Source organism: Siniperca chuatsi, linkage group LG12 (genome assembly GCF_020085105.1).
Source record: "Siniperca chuatsi isolate FFG_IHB_CAS linkage group LG12, ASM2008510v1, whole genome shotgun sequence".
Classification (NCBI taxonomy): domain Eukaryota; kingdom Metazoa; phylum Chordata; class Actinopteri; order Centrarchiformes; family Sinipercidae; genus Siniperca; species Siniperca chuatsi.
Window position 1 is genome coordinate 526,492 of NC_058053.1, and position 17,435 is coordinate 543,926.

The 17,435-nt window shown below is 44.3% G+C and overlaps 1 long non-coding RNA gene across 2 annotated transcripts; it reads left to right on the top strand.

Annotated features, from left to right (window-relative positions):
* The first annotated feature begins 274 nt into the window (after window positions 1–274).
* Window positions 275–6,799, top strand: LOC122885664. Of its 2 annotated transcripts, none has more exons than XR_006380154.1 (4): window positions 275–525; window positions 4,181–4,264; window positions 4,380–4,696; window positions 5,258–6,799. It is a non-coding gene; the product is annotated as an uncharacterized LOC122885664 (long non-coding RNA). The 2 variants fall into 2 exon arrangements; XR_006380155.1 differs by having other exon boundaries at window positions 4,383–4,696.
* The last annotated feature ends 10,636 nt before the right edge of the window (window positions 6,800–17,435 follow it).

A 17,435-nucleotide genomic window follows, 5' to 3' on the forward strand; every position in this document is an offset into this window, starting at 1 on the left:
AATTTAGTTAGATAAGAGAAAGTGGGGGGGGGATGTATGTACATGTGTTGGCAGGCCAGAGCCAGCACCCTGTTGATATAGACTGTTTGATCTTTGCATGGGGGGTGACTCGCATGTCCTCACTGACCAGCCGCTCTGATAACACCCGAGAATGGAATGCAGCGGCCTGTGAAGATCAAGAAGAATGGAGGAAGTGTGAACTTTAGGCATTTACATAGTATTGTGTACCAGGAGGAGCTCAGGTCAACCATCTGCTTCAGATATAGCAGGGACAGCGTGTGGAGAGGTCTCTGTGCTGTGTCTCCAGATATATCTGTATTGGGGGATATAAATACTAGTTAAAGACGACGCAGAGAATAGGACTTCTGAATCTGACAACGGAGAATGGCTCAAGCATCCGGTAAATTACCTATATCTTTAAAGCTAAATTTTATGCGTTTAAACCTTTAGGCAGAAACATAGGGACTTTTTCATTCTTTGCAGTGACTCTAAATGGAGGGCTGAACCTTCAAGCAGAGGAGTCTGGTAAGTACAGGTCTACATTATGTGTTTTTAATACTGAAATATCTAAAATCAGAATCAGAATCAGAATCAGAAATACTTTATTGATCCCCGTAGGGAAACTCTTTGTTCCAGTAGCTCTTCTTTACGTCAGTGCACACAGGAGAAAACGATAATTTAAACTATAAACAGGTCAGAAATAAATTAAGTAACATGTTGGTATAAGTATAAGATAAACTAAGTGTCGAGTACCAAGTGGGTTTACTGGTAGATGGTGAAGTACAGTATAAATACAATGTCACTAATTATGTAATAAATAATAGTAAAAGCGGAGGTGCATGTACTGTCGAGAGTAATTGAGGTATATCCGTAACAGTAATAAGAAAAACTAACAAGGGAAAACTAATATTGCACTTGAGTAGTAAACAGAATATTGCACAATTATTATTAAGATGTAATGCTCAATGTCCAGTTTAGTGACCTAGGGTCAAACAGACTAATCCTTAGAGGGAGGAGTTAAATAGTTTGATGGCCACAGGCAGGAATGACTTCCTGTGGCGCTCTGTGGTGCTCTTTGGTGGGATGAGTCTTCCACTGAAGGTGCTCCTTTGTTTAGCCAGCACGTCATGGAGCGGGTGGGAGACACTGTCCAAGATGGCGTGTAGTTTGGCCAGCATCCTCCTCTCTGACACCACCGCCAGAGAGTCCAGCTCCACCCCACAATGTTACTGGCCTTACGGATCAGTTTGTTCAGTCTGTTTGCGTCCGCTACCTTTAACCTGCTGCCCCAGCATGCAACAGCATACAGGATAGCACTGGCCACCACAGACTCATAGAACATCTTCAGCATTGTCCGGCAGATGTTGAAGGACCTCAGCCTCCTCAGAAAATAGAGGCGGCTCTGGCCCTTCCTGTAAACAGCCTGAGTGTTCCTGGTCCAGTCCAGTTTATTATCCAAGTGTACTCCCAGGTACTTGTAGTCCTCCACAATGTCCACACTGACCCCCTGGATGGAAACCGGGGTCACTGGTGCCTTGGCCCTCCGTAGATCCACAACCAGCTCCTTTGACTTTGTTGCATTGAGCTGCAGATGGTTCTGCTCGCACCATGAAACAAAGTTACCCACCACAGCCCTGTACTCCGTCTCATCACCACCGCTGACACATCCCACCACAGCAGAGTCATCAGAAAACTTCTGAAGGTGGCAGGACTCTGTGTGGTAGCTGAAGTCTGTGGTGTAGATGGTGAAGAGGAAGGAGAGAGGACAGTCCCCTGAGGGGCCCCAGTGTTGCTGACCACGCTGTCTGACACACAGTGCTGCAGCCGCACATGCTGTGGTCTGCCAGTCAGGTAGTCCACAATCCAGGACACAAGGGGCGTCCACCTGCATCGCTGCCAGCTTCTCTCCCAGCAGGGCAGGCCGGATGGTGTTAAAAGCACTGGAGAAGTCAAAAACATGATCCTCACCGTGCTTGCCGGCCTGTCCAGGTGGGTGTGGATGCGGTTAAGCAGGTAGATGATGGCGTCCTCAACTCCCAGTCGGGCTGGTAGGCGAACTGAAGGGGATCCAGGAGGGGTCTGACCATGGGCCGCAGCTGTTCCAGCACTAGTCTCTCCAGGGTCTTCATTATGTGGGAGGTCAGTGCCACCGGTCTGTAGTCCTTGGAGCCACTGGGACGTGGCGTCTTCGGCACAGGAACGAGGCAAGATGTCTTCCACAGAATGGGGACCCTTTGAAGACTCAGGCTCAGGTTAAAGACGTGTTGAAGGACTCCACAAAGCTGGGGGGCACAGGCTTTTAGCACCCGGGGCTAACGCCATCGGGGCCTGCAGCCTTGTTCGAGTGGAGCCTCATCAGCTGTCCTCTCACCTGGTCAGCAGTCAGGCACACAGCAGAAGTTACAGGTGGGGGAGGGGGGGAGTCGTCGGTCTGGAGAGGGCCGTTAGCCTGATGGGGAGGGGGGAGCAGAGTACTCAGAGGAGATTGAGGGCCGACAGCAGCTGAGTTAGAGGGGATGAGCAGGAGCCGGTGTGTCGAATCTGTTAAAGAACAGATTCAGTTCGTTGGCCCTGTCCAAGCTGCCTTCAACTCCTCTGCTGCCAGTCGGTCTGAAGCCAGTGATGGTCTTCATGCCGCTCCAGACCTCCCTCATGTTGTTCTGCTGGAGTTTCCGCTCCAGCTTCCTCCTGTACTTCTCTTTGGCCTCCCTGATTTTCACCTTCAGGTCGGCCTGGATTGCCCTCACCTCCTCCCTATTACCATCAGTAAAGGCCCTCCTCTTGGCATTTAGAATGTCCTTGATGTCTTTTGTTACCCACGGTTTGTTATTTGGGTAACAATGGACCGTCTTGGTTGGGACATTGCAGTCCACACAGAAGTTAATGTAGCCAGTGATGCACTCAGTGAGCCCGTCAATGTCCTCTCCATGAGGCTCACAGAGTGCATCCCAGTTTGTCACTTCGAAACATTCCTGCAGTGTCTCATAGGCCTCCCCTGACCATCTCCTCACTGTCCTTGTGGTCACAGGCTGCCTTTTAACCAGAGGCACATAGCAGGGTTTAAGATGAACCAGGTTGTGGTCTGACCTACCCAGAGGGGGGAGGGGGGAAGAGCTGTATGCGTCCTTAACGTTGGCATACAGCAGGTCCAGTGTCCTCTCCTCTCTGGTAGGACAGCTCACATACTGGGTGAAATTAGTCAGTGTTGTTGAAACACTGACATGGTTGAAGTCACCCGAGATTAATATGAGTGCACTCGGGTGTTGAGTCTGTAGATGTGCTATGGCGGTGTGAATGGCGTTGCACGCCGATGCCGGGTTAGCAGAGGGGGGGATGTAAACAGCCACAACAATGGCATGTGAAAATTCACGTGGCAGATAATATGGCCGGAGTCCCACAGCTAACAGTTCAATGTCCGGGGTACAGATACTCTGCTTGATAGTGACGTGACCAGGGTTACACCATCTGTTGTTAACTAGAACAGCAAGCCCACCGCCTTTCCGCTTACCGCTCCCGGTGTGATCCCTGTCGGCCCGAACAGTCTGAAAGCCGTCGATGGAAACGTTATGATCCGGGATATCCTGGTGTAGCCATGTCTCTGAGAAGCACATCAAGCTACACTCACGGAACTCCGTCTGACTCGGGCTAACGCCGTTAGCTCGTCCATTTTATTCGCCAGCGATCTCACGTTGCCCATTACGAGAGAAGGCAGACACGGCTTAAATCTCTTATTCTTAAGTCTCTTTTGTCTGCACCTCTCTCTCTTCCTCGCCGCCGTTCCACCTCTGCATCCTCGGTGTGTCCTCCTCCAGATCTCAGCGGGGACATCGGTTGTCCTGGGCGCCATGCTGCCCGGCTTCAGCGCGATCAGCTGTTCCTGGTGTAAACAATGCGGCCAAACAGCTGATCTGCAGCGGTGCCCGACCGAGTAGCAGAAGAAGAAATTCCACCATAAAAAAAGTACAAAAACACTTTCTACCCTCATTTTCGCAAAGAGCGTAGTTTAAATTACACTTACACACAAGTTACAAAAGTTTGGAAGAAAAAAGTAAAGTTAAAAGTTGGAAAAAGTAAGACGACGAGACGGAGCTACAGCAACAGGCAGCATGCGGGCTGGCGCATGCGCACTACTACTAAAAGACTTTTATTTCCTACCGTGATTATAAATTATATCTTTCAGAGTCATCAACCGATACCTCAACATCCGAGACCTCATCTGATACTGACTCCTCATCTGTGCTTTCAGAGGACATGGTATTACCCGGTGAGTTGCTACATTTTTTACGAGTTTTTTTTTTCCTAAAACTTACGCGGAATATTTATCAAAAACTTTTTTCTCATGCTAAATCTGTGGGGCGATTTGGACCAATATTTCCAAGAAGGGTTATCGCCATCATCATCGCCACAGGATGACGCAACGGGGCATGCCTCAGACGGTCAAAACATTATACATTCTTTAGAGGCTGCCCGGAAGAGATCCAGGTGATGTGATACCGCATCAGAATTTTGAAGAACAACCGCCGGGAGTCTGTCTCAACCGCTAATCAACCGCTGATGGCCGCGGAGAGGTCAAGGCCTCAACCAGCGGACAGAGATCCAGGATTCTCATCTGGTCGCAACAACAGGAGAACCAGTTCTGAGAATCCACACCTGAGATCCCACGGGGCTTCCAGCGAAGGATTTCCATCGGCACGCTGTAAGTCTATTTGCTTTTTAAATTGTTTTACAGTACATTGTGAGACGATTCAATCACGCCATATAAATGTAATAATTACCCAGAAGGGAACAATGTACGTTCCTTTTCTCTCATTTTACGTTGTTTAAGTTGTATGTGTGAAATTAAATAGGCCTTGCTTTGAAACGTAATTTTCTACAAAGCTGAGTCTCATAAGTTGTATTTGACTGTCTGTTGTTATAAGCTATTAACGGCGTTGGTTGAGTTATAGCGTTATCTTGGTGTTTTTTAATTTGGGTTTTTGCTTTTGTTATTCTCATCAGTCTCTCTTAAAGTAAAAACAGCTGTTTTTGGTCCTTACTCTTGTCTTCACAACAAGTTGTGACTCTCTCACTCACACACACACACACACGCGCACATGCATACACACGCACGCACATGCACACACACATGCGCACACACGCACACACACGGTCTGGCTGTTTGTTTACATACCTTAAGGGGTTGCTGTGTTTATGAAATCTGCCCGTTTATGAAGTTAATGTTTTCTTTTTTGTTTCTCTCTTTCTTTTTTGTTTCCAGCAAACAGACCCAGGTCCAGACCATCCAGGTGTCCTCAGTGCTGCAGAACTACACGCCAGCAATTGGAGCTGATGTCTAGAGCTTTTTGGCTCATCTGTCAGAAGTTAGGTGTACAAAGTGACAATTTGTAAACAGTTTCAGACTGTGATTTTTATCATCTGTATAAATTGCAATGATGTTGATTTAAGGTTTTTAAAAGCGTTTGATTTGTATGAGGTCATGGATCAACACACACTAGTAGCTATTGATTTGTTAGAGAGTTTAGCACAAAATCTTCAGAATGAGTTGGGTTTTCAAAACGATTTAACTGAAAATGATTTGAATGAAAACGACACAGCCGCTACATCTAACAGCTCTGAACAGCCTGTAGATCCTCTCCTTGCTTTAAATCAAGCTCTCACTAACCTTGAACAGTTAGAGAATGAATCATCACTAGACGAAACAATCAGAATAAATAATGTCCAGCTCGAACGTCCCACTTTATCAGACCCTCAGACACCTCCAAACTACATCGATCTCAGCATACCCAGTCCTCCTGTGCAGCAAGGAGGTGCTCGTATTTCCCCACAACCACGCGTTGTGCGGCGAAGCTGATTTGCAAATGATCAAATCAGACAGTTGTTAAACTTTCCACCCCATCTTAATGCAGATGGAATAGTGGATTGCAGCATTTTTTACAACACAGCCTTACAGCAAGCTGATGCGTTGCTACAACAAGCATTAGCATGCCTGACTCCTCGAGACGCGGTACAGTTAGAGCTGCGCGGGCAAAATCTCCATAGTAACGTCTCGGTTGTCTTATCTAATGACGAGCTCCCCAGCCTAGCCAACTTTGAAAGGCTCTAACTGGGCCGTTATGGCCGATGGTCAGCTAGAACTTGTCGTAGAAGTGATCCAGAACCCTAGGGGTGGGGGGAAACAATTTCTTGGGAAAATGCTAGACAGTGAAATCATTAAAAAAAAAGACATTTTCTGTACATTGTCCACAACAGAGAGAATCAACTACGTTTTGCCATCTGTCTGGCTCATCTGTTAGATCCTGATATCAGCGATAGAGAAGCCCTCGAACGCGGTAGACAGCTTCAAAATGATGTAGGGTTAGACGAGCAGACCGCTGTATCCTTTAGCGACATCCCTAAATTTGAAACCACGTTGGACTGTACAATTGCAGTGTTTTACAGAACCGAGGAAGACAGGGCTCTCCGCAAATTCTTGACAGATAGCTCAAGACGGAGTAAAACCCTGATTTTGTTTCTCTTCCAAAATCACTACTATGCAGTTAAAAATCTCAAAGCCTTTCAAGGTTCGCCTTATGTTTGTGAGCACTGCTTTACAGGTTTTAACACCGTGTTAGGCCATACTTGCGAAGCTCGTTGCACCATATGCTTTGACCCCAGTTGTACACAGAGGCCGTGTCAACCTGTTGTGTGTGACCAATGCAACAGAACGTGTCGCTCGCCTTTCTTTTTGGCCAAACACAAAGAACCTACAGAGAGTCAAAGTCAAACATATGCCAGCGCTTGTGCCTTGTACAAAAAATGTACCAAATGTGCAAGGCTGTACTACTGTGCTATGAACGGTAATGGTAAACAACACAAATGTCAGACTGCGAAATGTAAAATTTGCGACGAGAAATTGAACTCTGGCACGGCACATTCAACTTCATGAAAGAGGCTCGCCTCTGTTGTCAAAATGATGTAGACATTCTCGCTGAGGGTTGCATGCTTTTCAGAAAACAGTATATCTCTGAAACCGCCGTTGAGCCCCTCAGCCGTGCGACCATTGTGTCGGCATGCATGAAGGTGTTTCTGACAAACTTTCTACCACCTAAAACATTAGCAATCCCCTCTCCGGACGACTACAGGCGTCAGTTCAAAACATTTTCAAACGACGGTATCCAGTGGTTAGAGTGGTTGTCACACACCCGCGGCATCCCTATCCAACATGCTTTAAATAAGGGGGAAAAACAGCTGGGGTGCTTCTTTGTAGACGGGTATGCTGAGATCGCTAGGTGAAATATGCCTATGAGTTTCTAGGATGTATCTATCACGGTTGTTCAATTTGCTATCAAGCGCACGACACCTGTCCTGTGACGGGTCGCCCCTTCGGAGAGTTGCAGACGTGCTGCGAGGAGAAATTACGTGAGTTCGAACCAACGCACAAGGTAAAATTCATCATCATGCGTGAGCACACGTGGACGATGTTGAAAAAATCTCATCACGGGCTGAAGGAGTTTCTCAAACAATATAAGGCTCCACAGCCGTTGTCACCCCGCAAAGCTTTGTACGGAGGGCGTACCTCTGCTATAAAGTTGAGACACACCGCTGCGTCGAACGAGACAATCTCTTATGTAGATGTGACATCTCTCTATCCTTACTGTAACACCAACTTCCTCTATCCTCTCAGACACCCTGAAATAATCTATAAAGATTTCCAAGAACCTCAAAGCTACTTTGGGCTAATCAGGGCAAGGGTCTACCTGCCGAGAGAGTTGTACTTTCCAGTCCTGCCCTATAGAACGATGGGGGCTAAGCTTGTCTTTACCCTTTGCCGAGCATGCGCCAAGCTCAATTTGCAGGAGGGTCTGTGTTGGCATAGCGGCGATGACAGGGCGTTGATAGGTGTCTGGGTCACTCCTGAATTTAACAAGGCTTTGGAGATGGGCTATCGGATAGCTGAAATAACTGAGGTATGGCACTTTGATAGATGCAGTGATTCTATTTTTGTTGACTATATGCACACTTTTCTGAAAGGTAAACAGGAAGCTTCGGGTTACCCATTCGATGCTGTAGATCAGGAAAGCAGAGAAAAGTACATCAGTGACTATCATGTAAACCAAGGGATTTTGCTGGAGGCGGATAAAATCAGACCAAACCCTGCTAAAAGACAAGTGTCTAAATTATGACTGAACTCCTTTTGGGGTAAGTTCGCGCAGAGATGCAATCAAACACAAACCAAACTAGTCACAGACCCGGAAGAATTCTTTAACCTCATGTTTTCTGAAAAATATAAAGTCAAGTACTTCTCCTTCGTCAGTGACAAAGTGGCTTTGGTTCAGTGGTCTTACGGAGACCGCTGTATCCCGCTACCAAACAAGGTAGATAACGTTTTTATAGCCGCTTTCACCACAGCCTACGGACGTCTGACTTTGTACAGTTATTTGGAACAGTTGCAAGACAGAGTCCTTTACTATGTCACAAAAGAGGGAGAGACGCTGCTCAAGCTGGGTAATTACCTGGGAGATTTGACGGATGAGTTAGGGGGAGATAGCATCAAAGAATTTGTGGCGGCAGGTCCAAAAAGTTATGCTTACCAAACTCAAAACAACAAGGTTGTTTTACGCATAAAAGGCATTACGCAGACGCACCAGTGCTGTGAAATTGTCAACTTTGATAGCGTCAAAGACCTGGTTCAGGATTATGTGCAAAACTCTGATGAGAGGGGAGTCTTGAAATCCCTCAACACAATATTGTGCAAGATAAGAAAGGCTTCCTTCTAAAAAACACATCATTCCAAAAAAAGTTCAGAGTTGTATATGATAAAAGACGGCTGCTGAGTCTAGGACATACACTGCCTTTTGGTTATTGAGGAGAAAATGTTTTCAACCGAAGAAATTGACTTTGACCCCAGACTCAAAGTGCCTTTTTCTTGTCTGGTCACAGGACCGAGTGGCTGTGGCAAGACTTATTTTGTAAAGTCTATTTTGGAAAACTGTAATCATGTGATGGATATACTGCCTGTTAACATTGTATGGATTTTTACATCGTTTCAACCGTTGTCTGCTGAACTGCAAAAGAAGAATAAAAAGATTACATTTGTTGAAGGCCTGCCTCCTTCTTTTGATGATGAAAAACTGTTTCCCTCTGATCAAAATCATTTGATTATTTTGGACGATGTAATGTTTCAGGCCTCTGACCATATCGATGTAGTCAAATTTTTACACAATACAGACATCACAAGAACATGTCCGTCATGATGCTGACTCAAAATCTTTTCCATCAAGGTAAGCACAGCCGCACCATGAGTTTAAACAGTAATTATCTGGTACTGTTTAAAAACCCTCGAGACAGATTACAGTTGAATATATTGGCTCAACAAATGTTTCCCGGACGAAAAGCCTTTTTTATTAGAAAGTTTTGAAGATGCTACCAAAGATCCTCACGGGTATTTAATCATCATGGCTGCCCAGAACAATACAGACTAAGGACGGGAATACTCCCCCATAAGTGGCCCGTCGTCTATCTACCTAAATCCAAGTCCTGATCCAGTATGTCGGCGCGTTTAAATGAATGCGCCTTTACTAAGCGCTTTATGTCACGCCACGCCTCGGAAACGTAAAGATATTCTCAACCATTGTTCATCTGACTTTCTGCAGTCTCTGTGGGAGCTCTCCTTAAACCTCTTAAAAGGAAACATTCCCCTGACATCGGATCAATATAAAAAACTCAGAAAACAAAAGAAAATTATCAAGTTGCTGGCCAATAAAAAAAACAGTCTAAAAACCAAACACCAGGCTCTGAGAAAACAGTCTGGAGGTTTTCTTTTACCTTTACTGTCAGCGGTGGTGCCGATATTTGGAGAGTTGCTGGGAGGGCTTATTAGAAGATAAATCATGAGTCAAAAGATGTTTTTGATTTTGCCGCAACAGCTAAACCGTCTGAGTAGCTTCTGCTCCCGGCGCCGGGGAAACGATGAGACATACGGCAGAAAATGATTTCGATGTAAAAATGAGGGATGTGTTAAATGAAAAGGGTTTGAACACTCATGATAAAATAAAAAAATACAACGCTCTTCTGCAAAGATACCTAGCATTACTCAAACAAGATGAGAAAGATGACCGTCGTATCACTTTGACTCTAACCCAAGAATCGGGGGAACAAGAAAATCAGCGAGAAGACAAGCAAGTAACACTGGATGAAACTGCTAGCGAGGTGCTGCAAAACCAACCTGTTCACTACCGTAACAATGCAGAGTACATTATGAAGAAATTAACCAAGAGCGGATGGGCTCCTTCAGGAGAGTTTGTCCATAAAGGAGAGATTGTGAAAGGCTCACACCTGCTAGACGTGATTAAAAATCTCTCCGTCACGCATAAAAAATCCAGAGAACCCAAGGGATGGATGGGGTTTCTAAATACTTTATGGGAGCTCAACATCCCTTCATCCTTGATGAGTAACCCCCGTGCTCGCAAGCAATATCATAAACTTCAGAAGGGAGGACCGCTTTGGGACAATGACGATGAGGGTTCACCCCTAGTGTTGAAGAAGGGAAAGAAAAAAAAACAGACGCCCTTAGCACCGCGTTGGGACTATGAGATGGAAACATCACCTCCGCAGTTAAGATCAGGAAAACGAAAGAAACATATACCTTTATCCCCTAGCTGGCTTTATTTGAATAAAAAATGATTCAAACGAATTTAACAGTCTCCAGATCCGTCTTTATTTATATAAAGTTGTAACAATCTTTAAACATTTGTAAAGAAAAACGGTGTGGTGAAAAGATCCGGCTCTTTGCAACCTCATACAACTTTGATATTTTTTCACAAACTTTGATACCATAACATCATTCTTCATCACATCATCTTGATACAAAGACAGCACATTTTCAAAAGATAAACCCCAGGCTCTGTGGCATAAATAATAAACACAATGCTGACCGCACACCGTAGACAGAACGTGTTGAAGCTGACAGTTGTGGTATAAAATAGATTTGCAACGGTTTTCTAAAAATTGCAAGATGCTTTTAGGATAATGTGAAAATTCCGGGGAGAATCCGAAAGAATCAAAAAAGCTGCCGTTTTTGCCTTCCTCAAGAGTGAGGGCCAACCAGTGCTCTCCTGGTTCGTGTGCAGGGTGTGTGTTGACTATAAAAAAGGCTGGAAATCTAAAGGACTGACGCAGTAAAGATAACTGATCAGCGGCCACACTCCGCAAAAAGCATCTCCTAGTAAATGACGTAGTAATCCAATTGGTGATTGTTCATATTGTCTCAGTAATAGTCCACAAGCACCTGTCATTTGGAATTAATCTCCAAAATAGACTCGTAACAAGCATAAAGAGAGATAAATGAGAGTGGTAGTATGGGGCAGCGGTTCTCTGAATCTCATTTCCAGTCTTAAACTTCCGTTGGAAACGCACGACAATGCGTCAGCATCTTCGCAGGCCCTGAGTAGCCCTGCTGAAATTCCTCCCGGTCAGTGCTTAGAGGTAAATCTTTCAAGTGTCTCCCTGTAGCGGTAAACATATTATATAACTCTCTGACAGATAACCACTGATTAAATTGAGGGTGGAAAGCTTTGGCGGGCACCTGTCTCCCATCCTGACACAGAGCCATGTATTCAACGTTGTTGTGAATAAAATTGAAGGGTGACAGATCTCTTTTTCCTGTGAAGGCTTCATGGTTCACCATAGCTATCACTAGATATTTAGGCATCGTCCCCACGAAGAGATTGTCCTGGTTACATATTCTGGAATTCTCCGGGATGGAGTAGGTTTTTACGTTCACGCGTGATAAAGGGTAGAGAGCGTTGCCCCTCATTAAAGCTGACGCGTGGCCTAAACGCACGGCGGGGGAAACGGTGACTTTCTTGACAAACAACGAGGCCCCCAGTATTTTTAAACGGAAAGTGCTGGCGGCGTTGCTCATGAGACAGAAGGCGTCATTAGCTCTGGTCAGCTTAATTCTCAAATCCACAGAGTTCAAGAGAAGCCTCTCGCAGAAAAATATGTCTGCGTGAAGAGGACCTAGTAGGTGAAGTTCTTTAGATTCCGAGGTAAACCGGGCTCTCTGATTTAATCCCCTGTTTGGCCCGTTATTTGGTACTATAGAGTCCATAGCACCGGCCGTGTCTTTGTAAAATAGCCCGGTGAACTGACTTTTTAGCATATCGTCTGAATAGTTGAGGAGGGTCTCTATCATCGCTCTGTAAGGGTGAGTTGCGCTGGATTAGTATTGGTTAAAAATTGTGTTCAGAGGATAATTGATGAGAACCACTGCGGCGTTGGCGGCTAGGTTTGAGCCGTCAGCGTTGGTAATTTTCACACGAAGATGAATCAAAGTATCATTCAGATCCATGTATTTTTCCGCATCTCCGGGGATAAAAAATTCAATAGGACCTCCGTCGGTAATGGATGCCAAAGGCAGGACTTCTGTGTAGAGATTTTCATCGATAGACAGTTGCGTCATGTGTGTTGAAAATAATAAAATAATCCAGCTCACCCATAGTGCATTCGGCCGATTTGCGATGTAAAAGCGCCATATTTGTTTTCTAAAATATATCTCCAGAGCTCGCAACAGCGTGATTTCCTTTGGACTTACTTTTCCCTACTGATTTTCTCTTTTTTGACCTATGCACTTTTACTTGCTGCCCGGGAGGTCTCTTCCTCAGTCGTCTGGCTAAAACCATCATATCGACGGATCCTTCTTGAGCCCCGTTGTCCAATCGACCCCCTATTCTACTAACCGCATAGCTTATCACCTCCGAGGCAATGTTTTTTGCGGCAGATTTAAGATGAGCCTTAGCAATGGCAAATCCTTTTTTCATCAATGGCGATACAAAACGAAATATTTTAGAAAAAATTGAACCTCTCCTGTACATAACAGGCGCCCCGTAAAAACTGGGGAGAGCGCCCCCTACTTAATTCTCATAATAACTCACAAAACGGTGAGGATCAAGTCTCTGATGCATCATTTTGTTTTTGTCACAGAGGATTTTTTTTTGGAAGGTCTAAAATGGAGTTTCACGATAGTCTTCCCAAAGGTAAAATTTATAGGTTTATTTTGATCCGTCTTTATCTCAATGTGGATGTTTTCGATGTGCTGCTTGACCACCGGTAGGTAGCAGGGTGGATTAAAATACTGCGTGATAACGTCCCCGTACGTCCCTTCTATAGCGATCGTTCTCAAGAACGGAGCATAAGTGTCACCAACCAGCTGATGTCGTACCACATCACTATAACAATACATTTGGTAAAATCCTCCCTTCATATCAGCCGGATATGGAGCCATCCTTTCATTGAAAATAACCCATTCTCGAGGGTTAACACCCATGATGTAAGCCAGAGGGGGGTAAAATCGTAAATGATATTGACCTCCTGCCTGAAATTCAAATCTGTTTTGAATGGAGCTAAACCTTAAATAAATATCAGAGTTAATTTTTCTAATTATATCTTGAGCTGTACCAGATCGTGATAATAACCTGCCCTAAAACCCTGACGGGTGAACACCTCGCTCTTTGAAGCATCATCATCATCTTTTGGTTTATTCCTCCATTCAAAATAAGCATCCTCCCTAGAAATGTTAAACCAGGTGTGGGAGTATGAAATCTCTGTCAGAGCTACCTCCCACGGGCCTTCTAAATCAATATGCTGCGCTAAATCGACATGGTAGCTGGAGCTCGTGTTATTTTTAAATACATTGCGACTGGCGTTGGAGGGTAGGACAACGTAGAACCCTTCTCCTGTGATTTGGTCCATGTTTTAATGATTCAGATTCGACGTACCTATTTGTTTTTATACATTTTTCAGGTCGCTTGCCTTGACCCAGCTGTTGAATTTCTCAGGCCAGTTTTTCCAACGCACTGTCAAATATGAAAACTTGGGCTGTGTTATTAGGATTGATAGCTTGTGCTACGTACACCCTGTATGTAAGATGTTTGCCTCTGTACAAGTCTAACTAATGTAACATCTCAGGTCAGCAGCTGTTCTGCACCATAGCCTGCAATCTAATTAACAGTTAGATACGAGAAAGTGGGGGAAGGTACAGTCGATATGATAATCCCATGGTGACATACAGAGGTGATTTGGGTTGACAAAGAGTGGGAAGAAATGTATGCACATGTGTTGGCAGGCTGGAGCCGGCACCCTGTTGAGATGGGTTGCTTGATCAATGCATGGGGGTGACTCGCATTTCCTTACTGACCAGCCGCTCTGATCACACCTGAGAATGGAATGCAGCGGCCGGTGAAGATCAAGAGGAATGGGAAGTGTGAACTTAGGCATTTTTCATAGCATTGTGTACCAGGAGGAGCTCAGGACATATAACCAACTACTTTTGTATTGCTGCTTCAGACATAGCTGGGAGATCGCCTGGAGAGGTCTCTGTGATGTGTCTCCAGATATATCTGTATTTGTCTGTATTGTTAGATTGTTTGTAATGTTTGTAATAATTGTGAGGATATAAATACTAGTTAAAAGACAATTGTAGGTCTCGTGTGGATCCCTTCTCATCAACCAACTCGGAGAGAGGTTTTTCTGACCTCGACAGCACCAGCGTTTGTTTTTTACCCCTGACAACACGCTCGTCCAGACTTTCTTCAACTTGAAACGCTTTGTCTTTACCAACCTTGACTTTTTGCAACTCTGCTTCGTAAAACGAGCCTTGGATAGGTTCTCCGTCATAATCTTTCAGTTTGTACACAGGGGGTTGGCGAGGTATACATTCGGTTACTGTGAACAATTCGTTGGTATAACTCTGTTAATATTTTTTATCAAACACTCCTCTCAGTTTGGATATTCTCACCAAATCCCCATCCTTAAAATTCATCTTTAATTTGTTTTTGTCGCGTATGGGAAATGTTCCATACAAGTTTTCAAACATTCGAGAGACGTTTTCTGACGTCACCTGCATAGGCGTCATTTTTATACTTTTATGATAACTGTTACTGTAGCTGTCAAGCAATTCCTGTAAGACGTCCACGTACCTACGGCTGTTTGTAGCTGTAAAATACCTCCACATTCGTGTTTTCAACGTGCGGTTAAATCTTTCAATAACAGACGCTTTCAGTTCACTGGCTGTTGCAAAATGATTAATTCCTCGTTTCTTCGTCAACCCCTCAAAGCTTTTGTTAAAGAACTCTTTGCCCGCGTCCGTTTGTAACTTTTCAGGGATCCGACTTTCTTTTAAAATAGAGTCAAAGGCCTTAGAGACCTCAGCCCCTGTTTTTGTCTTTCAATCTCTGGCATAAGCCCGTTTTGAAAATACATCGATGACCGTGAGTAAATAATTGTACCCATCATTGTGTTCAGTTAAGGCCTGCATATCACAAAGGTCTGCCTGGAACTGATTTAGAGGTCGTGGTACAAACACTCTATTTCTGACAAAATGTATCCTGGCCGGTTTATGCAGAGTATACGAGTCCTGTTCCGCTAAAAAATCTTTGACCCCTTCTACGTTGACTTTTTCCCCATTTCATCCTGCACGGCTCTGCGTAGTCGTTCCACTCCCCCAAAACTACCAGGATGTGAGGGCTTATAATACACTTTCACTCATGACATGTTTTTCGGTCATGTTTCTGGTTGCCCTCTCTAGGGTTTTTGAAAACAAACAATGAGACACAAGCTTCTTTAAATCGTTTTTTATTGACTATAAACACACACAGCATTTCTCAAAGTACAGGAGGTTAACTTCAACACATTGATTCCATACATATGGTAAATATCATCGTGTAATGTTCTCAATTCATTCCAGGTATTCAGATACATGTTGTTTTGTACACAATAACTCATAACGTCTACAAATAAAGTGTAAAGAGTAAACAGAGGAGGAGGAGTTGGGGGCGGTGTCTTCTGTGAGTAGAGTCTTTCTTATCATCAGAATGTCTCTCGATGTCTGACTTCTTAGGAAGAGATCCTTCAGTTTTTCTGCTTTTTCAATCATCATTTTCATCCACACCTTGAGGGGCAGACATAATGACGTCTGGAACACACCGCATTCGGTATTGAAATATTCCAAGACAAATTCGTCCGAGTGTTCATCTCCTTCGACCACCTGACGGTTTGTGCGGTAGAACCATCTGCCGGAACCCGAGCTTTTCGTCTCCCAAATGCTGCAGGTTACAATTTTTTTCTGGGCGAGCACCGGTGGAAATTCCTGTTTAACCCGCACAAACGTCTGCGTCTATTTGTCTTTTGTCGCAGGTTCCTTTCCTTCATTTGCTCTGAGGTTGTTTGACACCACCAGATTCAGCACAGACCAGTCCACTGATGTAAGCGTTGCTTTTGGAGTGAGGGGTCCAAATGTTTCTCCTTTCTCCAGCTGGTAAAAACAAAGTTTGTTGACTTCATAATTGAACGCACACCTCCATTTTCTAAATCCCATTCCTCCTGAAGCGTGCTGGGGGGAGGTGTCTGGATCCGAGTCAAATACAACACCTGTTTCTTGGGTGCGCCCCCTAGTGTTGCGTTTTGATAATGCGTCACAGGCGTCTGGCTGATCATCTTCAACTGTTTCATCTGGTTTGATGTTTCAGACCAGAAATATTCTGCTTTTATTTATTTTTTTCGCCTCAAGCTCCTCCTAACCTATTTTCCCATTGGCTAACCCTTCCTTTGGTTCACGCAAACTCCGCCTACCCTCCCACATCTTTCCAATTTCATTCACACCTCACTCTGCACCGGACCGACAACAGAGAAGGACGTGTCTTTTGCTCCTGAAAGATTAGATATTACAGATGGTAAATTTGTCAATTATTTTTATACTTTTGATACTATTGATTTCACTTAAATGATTGAATTATTTAATCATATTATTTAATTTACAGGGTTTTTCATTCCCACGCCTACTTTACTCCCATTCACTCCTGCTCACCACGCATGCTTCACGCTCATTGGCTCCTGCTAACCACGCCTGCTTCACGCTCATTGGTCCACGCACTTCCGGCATGACGCACGTCTGACGTGACGCACTTCCTGTGTGACGCACTTCCGGGGGGAGAGACATCCGGGGGAGGGGGGAAGGGGGTTTAATCAAAGGTCAAAGGTCACCATCAATCATTTGTCAATTAAAAAGTGACAGAAGGTATTGTTTATCTCTCTCTACCATGACCACAAAACTAACTGATAGCATCATGCCCATTATTCGCAGAGGGTTTGTCCTACCAAGTTACTCCAAAAGATTATTACTTATTTATTCATACTTCTATTACTGCTGTGCAATATCCACCGTCTCATAATCATCTTAAAAAGCTACACTTACCTTGACAGAACTCATTATTGCACTATTACTTATTACTTATATTATTACATTGTATTATTATACCATGCATACTTATCAACCTATCAACCTCTAAATCCACTTTTGTACTTACACCTATTTAGCTTTTATACCACTTTGTACTTAATTTATCTTACCTGTATTATAGTGTATTATATTTTGATTTGCTTAGTACTTCTATTCCTGT